Source organism: Nomascus leucogenys, chromosome 7b (assembly GCF_006542625.1).
Source record: "Nomascus leucogenys isolate Asia chromosome 7b, Asia_NLE_v1, whole genome shotgun sequence".
Classification (NCBI taxonomy): Eukaryota; Metazoa; Chordata; class Mammalia; order Primates; family Hylobatidae; genus Nomascus; species Nomascus leucogenys.
In genome coordinates this window covers 85100598-85115523 of record NC_044387.1, presented here as the reverse complement: position 1 = coordinate 85115523, position 14926 = coordinate 85100598, and positions in this window count along the sequence as shown.

The window sequence follows — 14926 nt, the reverse complement described above, 5'->3', positions numbered from 1 at the left end:
TCTGTGGGCGTGGGACCCTGCGAGCCAGGCACGGGATGTAATCTCCTGGTGTGCCATTTGCTAAGACCATTGGAAATGTGCAGTATTAGGGTGGGAATGTCCCAATTTTCCAGGTACCATCTGTCACAGCTTCCCTTTGCTAGGAAAGGGAATTCCCCAACCCACTGCACTTCCTGGGTGAGGCGATGCCCCACCCTGTCCCATGGGCTGCACCCACTGTCTGACAAGTCCCAGTGAGATGAACCTGGTACCTCAGTTGGAACTGCAGAAATCACGCATCTTCTGTGTCACACATGCTGGGAGCTTTAGACTGGAGCTTTTCCTATTTGGCCATCTTGGAGAAAATTGTTGAATTAAGGAAATTATTACCAAATAAATCTGTAAAATATTAGTGAAACAAAGATAGCAGTGTTATTTATTGTAGTACTTCCCAGAGCCTTTAGAAATGCCTATATGCATTGTATTTCTCCAAGAGGAGAACATAATAGGCAGTGTTTCCAAATTTTACATGCCATCGCAATGCTTACAGCATTATAGCATCTCAAGGAACTAGCATTCTGTTAAAGAAATTTAGAAATAGCTGCTCTATTTTGCATTCTATGATGCCTTATGTGTCCATATGCAACTCATTGGTACCTTAGAAGACAGTATGACAGAGAATCACCAGTAGAAACCAATCCAATAAGTATAATTTATTTTACTATTGTTTAATAAGTCATTGAAGGTATTTAAAAGATGTAATATGACTATTTTAATAATTATTATTTTTATTAACAGCCCTGTTGGGTGCATTTTTCTCCAAAGTTGTATTCTTTTTTTTTTTTTTTTTTTTTTTTTGAGACAGAGTCTTGCCCTGTCCACCCAGGCTGGAGTTTAGTGGCATGATTTCAGCTCACTGTAACCTCTGCCTTCTGGATTCAAGAGATTCTTCTGCCCTAGCCTCCTGAGTAGCTGGAATTACAGTCACCTGCCATCATGCCCAGCTAATTTTTGTAGAGATGGGGTTTCATCTCTACAAGACCATTTTGGCCAGGCTGGTCTTGAACTCCTGATCTCAGGTGATCTGCTCTCCTTAGCTTCCCAAAGTGCTAGGATTACAGGTGTGAGCCACTGCACCTGGCCCAAAGTTGTATTCTTTATAGGCTGTATAATATTACAATAGTGTAGTCTCTTTTATCTTTATTTTTTAATTTAATTTTTTTTTTATGAAACAGGGTCTTGCTGTATTGTCCAGGCTGGAGTGCAGTGGTGCAATCATGGCTTACTGCAGCCTGGACTTCCCAAACCCAGGTGATCCTCCCACCTCAGCCTCCCAAGCAGCTAGGACTACAGGTGTGCACCACCATGCCTGGCCATGTTGTCATTATTTAAAATATTTTTTGGAACTATTATTTTGAGTTGTTGTGAAAGGTTGCAAAATACTTTTAGTCAACTAATTGGTGGTAAATTTTTATTTGTCGTTTTGTAAACAGCAAGAAAGATGAACAAAGTCAGTGATCAATCTAGGTAATACAAACATAGTAAAAAAAGATGTGACTTTAAAAAATGATTATTTCTTGTGACTCAAAAGTCATTTTTGATGGTTATTTCAGAAAGGGATGTCCAAACAGATTTTGGCAGTATTATAGAAGTAGTAACTTGACCTCTTGGATTTGAGAAGTCTTTGAATTGGCATTTGAGTGATGCCATGATAAACATAGTCATTTCAGGTCAGACAGGGATTTTATCCAACAGGTGAAGGATAAGCCATAGAGCAGCTACCAGTTTAAAATCCAGTCATCAGACATTGTCTTGGCCTGGGCCTGGTAATACCCAGAGCTTTGCCATACTGCAATCTTCCCTGGTATCTCTGCATGGTTTGCACTCTTATTCTTTTATTTTACGTTTGCCTCAGTTCCTTCCTTTGAATAAATGACTCCTAGAAGACATGCCAATTAGGATACATAAGTATTAGTGAATGTGTGTGTGTGTGTGTATGTGTGCACATGTGTATATGTTATGTCTTATTGCAATAGCTGACTGTAAAGTCTTCTGAACAACTAAGATAAAAGAACAATCCCAATGTATTCAATATACCTTTTAAAAAACAAAACAATAAAACATCAATATTCTTCATTCAGGGAACCCAAAATAATCAGTGTTGAAGTTAGTGATCTTAAATCATGAGGCATCTCCTTGCAGATCCAGGGGAATAGGTCATTTGTCACACTTGTTGGCTGATCAACACTGTTGACTAAAGGGAGGACATTTTTATTACTGTCTCATTTTAAACTGATAAAGAATCAAGGACTTAGATAATGATGCATTCCCTCTGAAGAACCTGATGATAATGAGAACTCTCAGGATGGGAATACAAATGATTCTCCAGTGGGGTGATGCTTTGAATGTTAATAACAGTAATGATGATGATTGGCTGGGTATGATGGCACATGCTTGGAATCTCAGCACTTTGGGAGTCTGAGGCAGGAGGAACACATGGGTCCCGGAGTTTCAGGCTGCAATGTGCTATGATCATGCCACTTGCACTCCAGCCTGGGTGATAGAGCTAGACTGTCTCTAAAAAAATAAATAAAAGTAGAATAATAATGATGATAAACATCGTCTGAGCACTTACTATGTGCTAGACATTAGGCTGAATGTAGCATCTTTAATTCGCAGCCCAACATTGAGAATTGGATATTAGACGATACTATTTTAAAGTTCATTTGATTTCATTTTCCACCTTTACTTCTAAATTTTATTTACATAAGTTTAAATAATGCATATATAAATTGGAAGTGAAGTCTCTACTTTCTGCCACATAGTGTTAGTAACTGTTCACAGTTTCATACTTGAACTACTAGACAATTGTCTGTGCTTATGCAAATATACATAGGTAGTTTGAAAAACTGGCACTATATTAAATAAATTATTTTGCAACTTTTTTCTACTTAATACATTGTGTGCATAATTCCTCATCTGTATACACATAGATTTTAAATGCTGTATAATATTCTACTTTATGTACAACACAATTGACATATCCATTTTTATATTGATGACAATGTACATGTATCATCTTTTTTTTTGCAACAATGCATTTTTAAACAATGCTGTATTGAACACCACTGTTCTGTACTTCCACTGATGAAAATTCACTATGTATCATCTTTTTTGCAATAGTGCATTTTAAACAGTGCTGCATTAAATACATTTGTTCATTACCTCCATTACCTCTATTTTTATGGATGATAAAGCTGAAACTTGGATTGGGTGGATAACTTGTCCAAAGTCATATATCTAGTAAAGGGCAGTGCTCCAATCTGACTAGGTCTGATTCATGTCAGCTCCTCTATTCTACTGAATAATCTTATGTATCACTAGTATGATGTCTTCTTTTGGTCAACCATGGTATCTAGAGTAGGGGCATCCTTCCTCTCCAGCTAATTCTCAGTACCCTCACTTTATAAACCAGCTCTGTGGTAGCTGAAAAGCCAAGCAGACAATGGAATTGTAGTCAGAAGTTAGCCTGTGGGAGAGAAGTTAGGTGTGGGGCTAGGATTGTGCTAAGAGTGAAGGTTGAGGAAATTGAACCATTTTTCTTGTGTATCTGGGAGAGTGTTGCTGGAGTTATGAGATTCTTAATTTCTTCTGCTTTCTTCTCTAAATTATTTTTATCTGGTTGTCCTGAACATTTAGTTCAAGTGATCACAGAGGCTTTCTAAGAAAAGCAGCAACTAGACTTCACTAATTTTTAGTTATTATCTTCAAATTATTAAATAAGCTCAATAAGCACAGATTACTTCTTACTTTGTTTTTACTTTTAATATTTTCTTTCTCTACTGAGCAAGTTAGCATGGCTACAAGCAATGCTGTGAAATTCACCGAAATGACATAATCTTAGTGAAACCAATGTGATTTCATTCAAAGTGAGTTCTTTCTGGCAGAGAAAATTGCATTTTCCTCACAGTTTCTTTTCTCTTCTTAAGGCATTCCTTTGCCTCTGATGTAAAGTAGTTTCTTAATTTCTTTGCCGGAGTTCACCTTTTAAAGACTCTTTTCTTCCATAGCCTACTTTTATCCCTCTCTTTTGTATTTTTATATTATAGCACTGTTCCACATCTGAAATTATTTTAAAGAATAAGTCCATTTAATTTAATATGACTTTTTAGAAATATTTTTCCTTCAGTCTTATTTTGGATTCTTCCTTTTAAATCATTAGGATGGATAAAGCAACTTAGAACCAATTAAAAATAGCTGTGTCTGGTGTCAGGCAACTTGGATCACATCATTTCATCTGTCTGAGCCTCAGTAACCACTTAGAGATCCCGTAGCTAAAGGTAAGGTGTTGTTTTAGATTATATTCACAACACACCCCATGGATTCAGAAGAGATGATTATGATTTCAGGAATTATAGCCATGAAAATTAAAAATAATTTTAAACAAGTATTTCTTTGTTAACAATACAAAGTTTCCTTTTAAACAGGATGTAATTGTGTGTTGACAGGATGTAAACAGGATGTAATTGTGTGCTAATCAAATATATTTTCTTACATTAGTAGAGCTATGAACTTCATTGATGGACTATCACAGTCTGGGTAATTTATAATGATGAGAAATTTATTGGCTCACAGTCCTGGATGCTGGGAAGTCCAACATCCAGGTGTTGGTATCTGGTGTGGGCCTTCTTGCTGCATCATTACATGATGGAAGGCATTACATAGCAGAAGGGCATTTTGGTTGTACTTCACTATTTTTGAATAAGGTTTCCTAAGGGAGCTGGGAGGATTATGTTGGGGTGATCAGACTCAACACCAGGTCGTGGGGGTGACAAAGTCTGGCGGAGTCAAAGGATTAAGAAAAAGACAGTTTGAGAGAGAAAGGTGGGAAATCAGGGGGCCATCGCTAGTATACGGAGGTGGTGAGAATGTGGAGGTCAAAAGGACACGTTACATGAAGCACATGATTTACAGCTCTGATGGTTTAGCGTTTATAAGGAACATGTTCTGCTACTTGAGATAATAGGAATAGGAGCCTAGGAAGGCTAGAAGCAAGGAGCCAGCAAGTCTAGACACATTCCAGAGGATATTATGTAGGCCCTGCCTCAGTTTCCCTCCCAACACTCAGCTTTTCCCCAACAGATTCCTGACCACTAGTGAATAAGTTCCATTGCAGACCCTGTTTGCAACATGAAATTAATTGTGGGGGTGGGGTGTGGGGAGAGAAATACTGTTTAATGGATTATGGAGAATTGAGTTACAATTGAGCTAAAGTTTATATACTTTCTAGGCTCCATAAAAAGCAAGAAAATAAAAAAATTACATTTTTATCTGTTTGCATGTATGTGGGCACATTTTAGTTAAAGTTGGACTTATCCAGCTAAGCAGAATCAAGTTGCCTAGTTTTCCCCTAAATCATCTTTCACAATAGACAGTACTATTTCCAATGGCTCTTTGGACTCTTTGTCTAGTCTCTCATTGCCCATCCCGTCTTTATAGGTCTCCCTCAACTGCCTTCAATAGCCCAGTGATCAGCTATGTGTCAGGATTTCACATCATGAATTAATCTCCAGTGTAGAGAAGTTTAGTAACCAATGTTACAAAGATGTGATTGATTTTACTCTTCACTCTATCTCACTTGTCTAACACACTAATAGTAAAAAAGAAGCCAGTGCCTTTCTTGTTCTACATAGGAAATACCCTGGCTTTGTAATAACACTAAGAACTTTTTGAGTCTGGAAGAGATAAAAGGATAATTCATGTGGAATATTATGGATCAAGTGATACCTTAGTATTAAGTTTTAAGATTTTGTACATTTACCAGCATCAGTAGACAGGAGCCAAATTTCTATTTTATGTAAGCATCCACAGTTACACACATTAATTTATTATCTTATTGAGTATCAAGATTTGGCTAGTAATACCTCATCTAATCTTCATTTTTATATTGTAGTTTTTTTAATGTAAATAATTAAAAAATTGCATTTAAGTTTTTTAAAGGGGGTTGAGATTTCTTGAAATTTCAAGTTGAGATATATGCAACCTAAGTAAACACTGGTACTTTGTAAGTAGGAAAGCAAAATTCAAACTCAAGCCTTTGGATTTCAAGTCCAGTATTCTTTTCCACTCTCCTGGATCATTGGTGTCCAGTAATAAATGCAGATTTGCAAACACCAAGGAGAAAACTTCATTTTATGTACTTTCTTCCCGGAGACCAAGCCCACTACAGTGAGGAATATCTTCAAGCGAGGGTGGAATTGTGCATGAGTAGAGAACACTCTCCATCTCTTCTCATATCACACAGCTCTCCAGTTGATACAATCTACAACTATATTTACATAGAGGGAAAAATGATTCTATATTTATATAGAATTCTCCATAATGTGTCAAGTGTCCTCACACTATCCTATGCAGTGGGTACAATCATCTGCACATTTTTTAAAATGGGAAAATTGATGCTTTGAGTGGTTAAGTAATTTTCCCAAGATAATAGTTACTAAAAGGAAGAAATAAGATTTTTACATGTATGTCTGAGTCTACTTTCATAGCTCCTCCTGATTTTATTTGTAGCTCTGCCACCATAATATGCATGGAATGAGACAAAACCATAAATGATCTTTTGCTACCATCAAGTAAAACCAAAAATTAAAAATCAAGCAAACCAAAGCAAAGTCTTGTATCTATTAGCATCTTCTCCACTCACCAGCTTTCAACACCACTTGAGCATACTTAAAGGAATGCAGTGTCAATATTTATAAATAATTTAGAAATTTTTTTTTTTTTTGAGGTGGAGTCTCGCTCTGTCGCCCAGGCTGGAGTGCAGTGGCGTGATCTCGGCTCACTGCAAGCTCCACCTCCTGAGTTCACACCATTCTCCTGCCTCAGCCTCCCGAGTAGCTGGGACTACAGGTGGCCGCCACCACGCCCAGCTAATTTTTTGTATTTTTTAGTAGAGATGGGGTTTCACTGTGTTAGCCAGGATGGTCTCGATCTCCTGACCTCGTGATTCGCCTGCCTCAGCCTCCCAAAGTGCTGGGATTACAGGCATGAGCCACCGCACTCGGCCAGGAAATTTTTTTTTTTTTCTTTATCAAATTTTATTTCCTTTATCATCTAAATATATAGTTATTTCATTAAAATAGAACATTTTTAATTATAATTGTATTCATTTTCTTTTTTTTTTTTTATTATACTTTAGGGTTTTAGGGTACATGTGCACAATGTGCAGGTTTGTTACATATGTATCCATGTGCCATGTTGATTTCCTGCACCCATTAACTCGTCATTTAGCATTAGGTGTATCTCCTAATGCTGTCCCTCCCCCCTCCCCCCACCCCACAACAGTCCCCGGAGTGTGATGTTCCCCTTCCTGTGTCCATGAGTTCTCATTGTTCAATTCCCACCTATGAGTGAGAACATGCGGTGTTTGGTTTTTTGTCCTTGCGATAGTTTACTGAGAATGATGTTTTCCAGTTTCATCCATGTCCCTACAAAGGACACGAACTCATCATTTTTTATGGCTGCATAGTATTCCATGGTGTATATGTGCCACATTTTCTTAATCCAGTCTATCGTTGTTGGACATTTGGGTTGGTTCCAAGTCTTTGCTATTGTGAATAGTGCCGCAATAAACATACGTGTGCATGTGTCTTTATAGCAGCATGATTTATAGTCCTTTGGGTATATACCCAGTAATGGGATGGCTGGGTCAAATGGTATTTCTAGTTCGAGATCCCTGAGGAATCGCCACACTGACTTCCACAATGGTTGAACTAGTTTACAGTCCCACCAACAGTGTAAAATTGTTCCTATTTCTCCACATCCTCTCCAGCACCTGTTGTTTCCTGATTTTTTAATGATGGCCATTCTAACTGGTGTGAGATGGTATCTCACTGTGGTTTTGATTTGCATTTCTCTGATGGCCAGTGATGATGAGCATTTCTTCATGTGTTTTCTGGCTGCATAAATGTCTTCTTTTGAGAAGTGTCTGTTCATGTCCTCTGCCCACTTTTTGATGGGGTTGTTTGTTTTTTTCTTGTAAATTTGTTTGAGTTCATTATAGATTCTGGATATTAGCCCTTTGTCAGATGAGTAGGTTGCAAAAATTTTCTCCCATTCTGTAGGTTGCCTGTTCATTCTGATGATAGTTTCTTTTGCTGTGCAGAAGCTCTTTAGTTTAATGAGATCCCATTTGTCGATTTTGGCTTTTGTTGCCATTGCTTTTGGTGTTTTAGACATGAAGTCCTTGCCCACGCCTATGTCCTGAATGGTATTGCCTAGGTTTTCTTGTAGGATTTTAATGGTTTTAGGTCTAACATATAAGTCTTTAATCCATCTTGAATTAATTTTTGTATAAGGTGTAAGGAAGGGATCCAGTTTCAGCTTTCTACATATGGCTAGCCAGTTTTCCCAGCACCATTTATTAAATAGGGAATCCTTTCCCCATTTCTTGTTTTTGTCAGGTTTGTCAAAGATCAGATAGTTGTAGCTATGCGGCATCATTTCTGAGGGCTCTGTTCTGTTCCATTGATCTATGTCTCTGTTGTGGTACCAGTACCGTGCTGTTTTGGTTACTGTAGCCTTGTAGTATAGTTTAAAGTCAGGTAGCGTGATGCCTCCAGCTTTGTTCTTTTGGCTTAGGATTGACTTGGCGATGCGGGCTCTTCTTTGGTTCCATATGAACTTTAAAGTAGTTTTTTCCAATTCTGTGAAGAAAGTCATTGGTAGCTTGATGGGGATGGCATTGAATCTATAAATTACCTTGGGCAGTATGGCCATTTTCACGATATTGATTCTTCCAACCCATGAGCATGGAATGTTCTTCCATTTGTTTGTATCCTCTTTTATTTCATTGAGCAGTGGTTTGTAGTTCTCCTTGAAGAGGTCCTTCACATCCCTTGTAAGTTGGATTCCTAGGTATTTTATTCTCTTTGAAGCAATTGTGAATGGGAGTTCACTCATGATTTGGCTCTCTGTTTGTCTGTTATTGGTGTACAAGAATGCTTGTGATTTTTGTACATTAATTTTGTATTCGGCCAGGAAATTTTAATTGTAATTCTTTACCCTGTGTTTGTCCAACAGAAAGATCCATTGACTGAATTACAGGTGTTTTTCATAGATTATACCTTCTGGGAACTGAAATATAACATCGGAAGAGTTTTGTTTTTATCTCATTTTGCACTTTTAAAATACAAGTTGAGGGGAAAAAAGTATCCGGTTTGAATTACTGAGTCATGGGAGGTCAGTATTCCCAAGGTCTATTCTTGCCTCACATTAATTCATATTTTCACTGGGGACTGAAATCTCTCATCAGGTTGGCTGAACACAATATAGCTATTGATTCTTTCTCTCTTTTCATGCTTGATTCTTTTTTGAGGCGGTAACTTAGATCAGATGCAGGAGAGTAGCTTTCTCTGGAAAAAGAAGAATGTTTTTATTTATTCTAACTGTGGTACTCTGAAGTCTGTCATAGCTACAGCATTAAAATAATTTTGTGTTTGACCAACCAAGAATGGCAAATGTTCAGCTACACAGAAAGTCTATATGAAAAAAGCCTCCTCCTGTGGTTTTTATAGAGCACACAAAGTGTAGTCAATATGACTATGGTTCAATATGATATTTGTTTTATGTAATCAAATGAATAGCACATTTATCCAGAGTGCTAATGTAATAGTAAGATTATCAGCAAAGCAGAAGACTCTAGTGTGCAGAAAATACTTTTTTATCCATGCTATAATGTAATGTATGTGAAATTTCAATAATGGCTTTCTCTGTCGGGAAAGGATGGTCATTAATTGGGTTGGTTTCCCATCAGAGAGTGGTAATCATCCCTGTTTTACAATGGTGTTGATTTTTATATGAACACAAAATGCCAATCTATATCATTCTTAATGACATTTTCAGTAATAAGAGGGGTATTAATTCAAGTGCCTTTTTCATTTCCAAGATCTTTATATTTACTACATAGTCAGCCTATTTCTGCTCTAAAGGAATAGGCTGCTCTGAGGGTCTTGAGGGAGGCAGATGTAAGACAGACAATGCCCTGGAGGAATTTACAGTCTCTCAAAAGAGACAGATGTGTCACTAGATGAATGAAATAAAATGAATTAGGTGTTGTCTGTACGTCTCACCTCCAATTGACCTCTCAATCAACACTGTCATCTTATCCAAGCCACAAGTAATCACCCTAAAGCTAAATGTAATTCATTTTTTGTCTTAGTGTCTGTCTTCCTTGGTGCATTTTTCATTGTGAACCATTCCCACTTTCTTGAACATCTCTTGGCTCTTGGTTTTTATGACATCACTTAGTCCTGCTTTTTTTCTCTTCCTACATCTACAGCTACTGCTTTTCATTCATTTTAAAGGGCTCTTCTGACTATTTTTTAGTGGTTTCCAGACCTTACTTTCATTTTACTCTGCACATTCACCACGATTTCAGTTGTCGTTTTGGACAAGTGTCAAAAATCTGAACAGTTAAGGTTGTGCCAGTAGAAGGAGCCATGGGAAAGGCAGCCCAGGGGACAAGTGAAGAAGTAGAAGTCAGGAGAGACAGCCTAAGGGCTAGAGCCAATGTGCTCTTAGGAAGAAAAGATTCTTATCGAGAGCCTCAGTCTGTGATGCCATTGACCCTATAATTTTAGAGTCAAAGATCAGAAAGCTGCCTTCATGTTGTTTCTTCAGATGTGCTTAGATACCAGTATTTTATCTGATAGAAACTAGCAATCTCTTCCTTGAAAACTTTCTTTTATTCATTAATGCTGCTCTAAAATGTAAGGATTCACAGTTCCTCTTTCCTCTTCCTATCATAAACACGGTGAAGCTATTTATTTTGAAAGGAGAGAGATCTCAACACAAATTTTTCTCTTTTCAGTTGAAACATGAGCAAAAAATGTCCTATTAATTTGCTATAGAATCAGCGACCATTGGAGGGGAGATGGCCATAGAAGTGAGCAGAGCAGTGAAACAGGCAAGGCAGGCATCTCTCTCTCACCATGGCTAAGTGGTCTGCAACAGGATGGGCCTGTTTGTGTGCGTGTGTGTATGTGTGTGTGAGTGAGTGTGAGTGGGAGAGAGAGAGAACAAATCACAAGTTGGAGGGTGTTGCAATCCTATTTAGGTATCTCTAATGAGAGAAGAAAGGAGTAGACATGTAACAGAGAGAACCCATAGCATTGTGCTCTTCCCACATGCCCAGGTGAAAGTTTAAAACATCTTTGAAAGAACATGTTTTATTTTGAAAAAAGAAAAACAATACTGAAAATATCTCACTTCCTATTACAGCCCTGCTTGCTTTTATACAAAAAAAATTTCAAGTGGCATGCCAGGAAGATGCTATTGCATTAAATCTAACAATTTCAGAAAATGGTGCTGAATTGAATAAAAGCAATCTTGCCCAATATGTTCAGAGTCCTGGTAATTTTGAGAACATAGTTTCACATGAGCATAAGCCGACCAAAGGAAGAATAATAAAATTTCTTTTAAAGCTTTGCTTCAGTTGGGAGAGATGTTCTGACGCTGCCAAAAAGGCAGCAGTGTACAGTGTTTTCCGCCCCTTTTGGTGGAATTTTTGACAAGTTTATCTTGCTTGTGTCATCTGGCAGGTTAAAAAATGTCTTTGATCAGAGTCTTTTATTGCCCTAGAGAAATCACATATTCGTTCACCCCAACAAATATTTTCTCCGTTTCTACTATGTCTGTCTGAAACCATCTATGATCTTGGTAATGAATTTTTACAAGGAAGACCAATAACTAAAGATATTATTGGTTATTATTTTAATACTGCTGCTATAATTTGTGATCACATGTAATTGACAAGGAAAATGATTAGAATTTCCACAATAAATCTTTTTATCTTATATTTAAACTTATTGTTGTTAGAGTGTGTCCTGTGTATTAAAAGCATTCTTTTTTTTTCTTTTCAGTTGCAAGATTTAATAGAGAGAAAACAGAGCTCCCATACAAAGAGAGGGGACCCAAACAGGGTAGCTATTGCCTGCTCAAATGCCCGAGTTTATATCCCAATCATTGTCCCTCCTGCTGTGCTCTCAGACGATAGATGATTGGCTATTTCTTTACCTCCTGTTTTTGCCTAATTAGCATTTTAGTGAGCTCTCTTTACTACCTGATTCATTGAGTGTAAGCTAAGTTGGAAGTTCCGTGTTTAAAGGTGGATGCAGTCACCTTCCCAGCTAGGCTTGGGGATTCTTAATTGGCCTAGGAAATCCAGCTAGTCCTGTCTCTCAGTCCCCCCTCTCAACAGGAAAACCCAAGTGCTGTTGGGGAGGTTGGCTGATGAGCACTCTCACTGCTTCCTGCTGAACTGGGGCGTAGTAGGGGTTGTGCAGTTGGGATTTCCTAGGGAGGGGTGCCTTCAATGTCATTAACATTGGAGCATGGGCTAGCAGGCCAGTCCAGGGGTCCGTGGTAGATCTTAGTCACGGACTGCATCTGGGGCTCCATTTCAGGAACGATTTGTAGCTTTACAGCTTCGATTCTGGAAGAGACAAACTTAACAAGAAGGTTAACGATACAGGATCCAAAGAGGAGTAACAATATTACAACTGCTAGAGGTCCTAAGAAGGAGAGAAACCAGGGCATCCATTGGCTGAGGAGGCCCCAGGGTCCAGTGTTTTGAAGCTCCTCTGCTCTATGTTGTATTCGATCTCGAATTTCTTTAACTTTCTCAGTGACGATTCTTGATTGATTAACATAATAACAGCATTCTTCCCCTAAAAATAAACAGGTTCCCCCTGTTTCAGCAGTTAGCAAGTCTAAAGCTCTTCGATTTTGAAGGACTACTGCTGCTAGGGAGTTAAGTTGATCTTGCAAGGTGACCAGTGTGTCAGCGACTGTTCCATGTCACCATTTAGTTCTTGAAATAGTTTGTAGTAGAACTGAGTAGAGGTTGTGATAATGCCAATGCCAGTACCTAGTCCGCCTAGCACTCCTGCTCCTATAATAAAAGAAAGAATGGGTACTCTTTTGTTGCGGGGCTTAGGTATGACGTAATTGTATAAATCTTGTTCAGTGTAGATGGTCATGGGGGCACTAAGAATGAGAGGAAGCATATAGATTCTGAAGAGCCATTCAAACAATGATAGGCTGAGGTAGGCAATATTCCTAAGGGTAGGCAGACTATGCGTGTGGGAGGAGTTACCCGCCTGATGCGTTGGGAGTTGGTTGTGTCTATAGTATTGCTAAACTTTACACAAGTGAGGTTTGAGGTATGGGTTATTTCCAGATTGGAAACAAGAGGTCCTACTGAAACGGAAGTGGTGTTTATTTCTGTGCTGAATTTGTTCCATTGTTCAGGTAAAGGGATTGAAGTGTATGGCCTGAAGTGCAGGGGCAGGCACATCCAACAGTTAGTAGGGTTTTGGGCCAAGGCCTCATGGAGCCCAGTGAGGGTGGTATTAAATAGGCTTACGAGGCAAGTATGGGTATGGAGGGTTTCATGTAGTTTTGAGAGATCTAGTCCTTTGTAGGGGCTAGAGGTGCTGTGTACCCGGGTCAGTTGGGAGATCACTTCCCTTAGATGTTTTTCTCTTGCCTGATCTTGAACTCCACCCCCATCAGACATACTGGTATGGGTGAAGTAAGTCCAACAGACAATAGCTCCAAGTCCTCCAGGACAAGTAGGATTAATCATTTTCCCTGTCCAATAATGAGTATTTGCATGTATACAAAGAGTGGCAGAGGTATAGCAATTGCGCGGCATATGGGTGTGGGTGGTGAAGGTGGGGTTTCCCTTAGAAAAACTCCTATATGATGGGGCATTAATATTTCCAGGAAGCCACATTCTCTATAGAAACTCTTGGTAAGGGGAGCTACTGGTTGTACAGCATCATGGAGGGTGTGTAGTGAGAATGAAAGGGAGTAAGAAAACAGTAAAGAGAAAAATATGATAAGGGAGGGCCATGGAGATTTACGATTTTAGTTACTTTCCTCATGGTTGTTGCTTGAAGAGCAGGTGCAGATCCTCTAGAGGTTCACAGGAATAGCTGGCGTTATGTCCTGGATTTTCATGTTCCTTTGGCAGTATCCAGGGTTTGACCCAAGTGTGATATATCCAAGACTCCACTCCAGCCACTTTAACCATGGTTGGGGTAGATTAAATGACTGAGAAGAGTCCTTCCCAGGATGTATCTAGGGATGGGGAATTAGAGGGAAGGGACTTGACTAATACCATGTAACCAGGGTGGAATAATTCCTTTCTGTCTTCTCGGGGACAGACTCCTTGTAATGGTTTAAAGAACTTGTTGATATTTGGCTAAGGAGGTGATGTCTGCAACTAAGTTGGCCATCTCTTGGCCAAGCACAAGGTCATTGGTTAGGAAGGGCCGTCCATACAGCATTTTGTATGGGCTAAGTCCTGCTTTCTGGGGAGAGTTTCGGTTTCTTAGTAATGTTATAGGCAACAGAGCAGGCCATGTGAGGTGGGTTTCCTGGGTTAGCTAAAAGCACTCATTTGTTCTTCGCAGTTCTGTGCCAAGACGTTTAGTTTTAAAATAATATCCAATAAATAAGTAAATTTTGAGAGTTGTTATTCATCACAAGGTAAATTGTGGTTTTACTTTTCATATTGAGATTTATAGCTACAGGTCAAGATCAGACCACCACCTTTCCCCAGACACTCCAGTGCACATTTCTGTGATAGAGCAAATTTTCAAAATCACTTCCTTTTCACTGTAAATTTGAACAAAGGCAAGAGGCATACTCTTTGTGGTGACATATTCCTGGTGAATGATGCAATGTCTCTCTGTTTGAATATTCAGAGCCTCTTGATAAGGCCACTACTCCCTTGTTTTGTCATTGTGTTTGCACCAAACTGTGATCAAATCCATGTACATTTTCTTTTCATATATATATATACGTATATATATACGTATATATGTATACATATATACGTATATATATACGTATATATATACATATACGTATTATACGT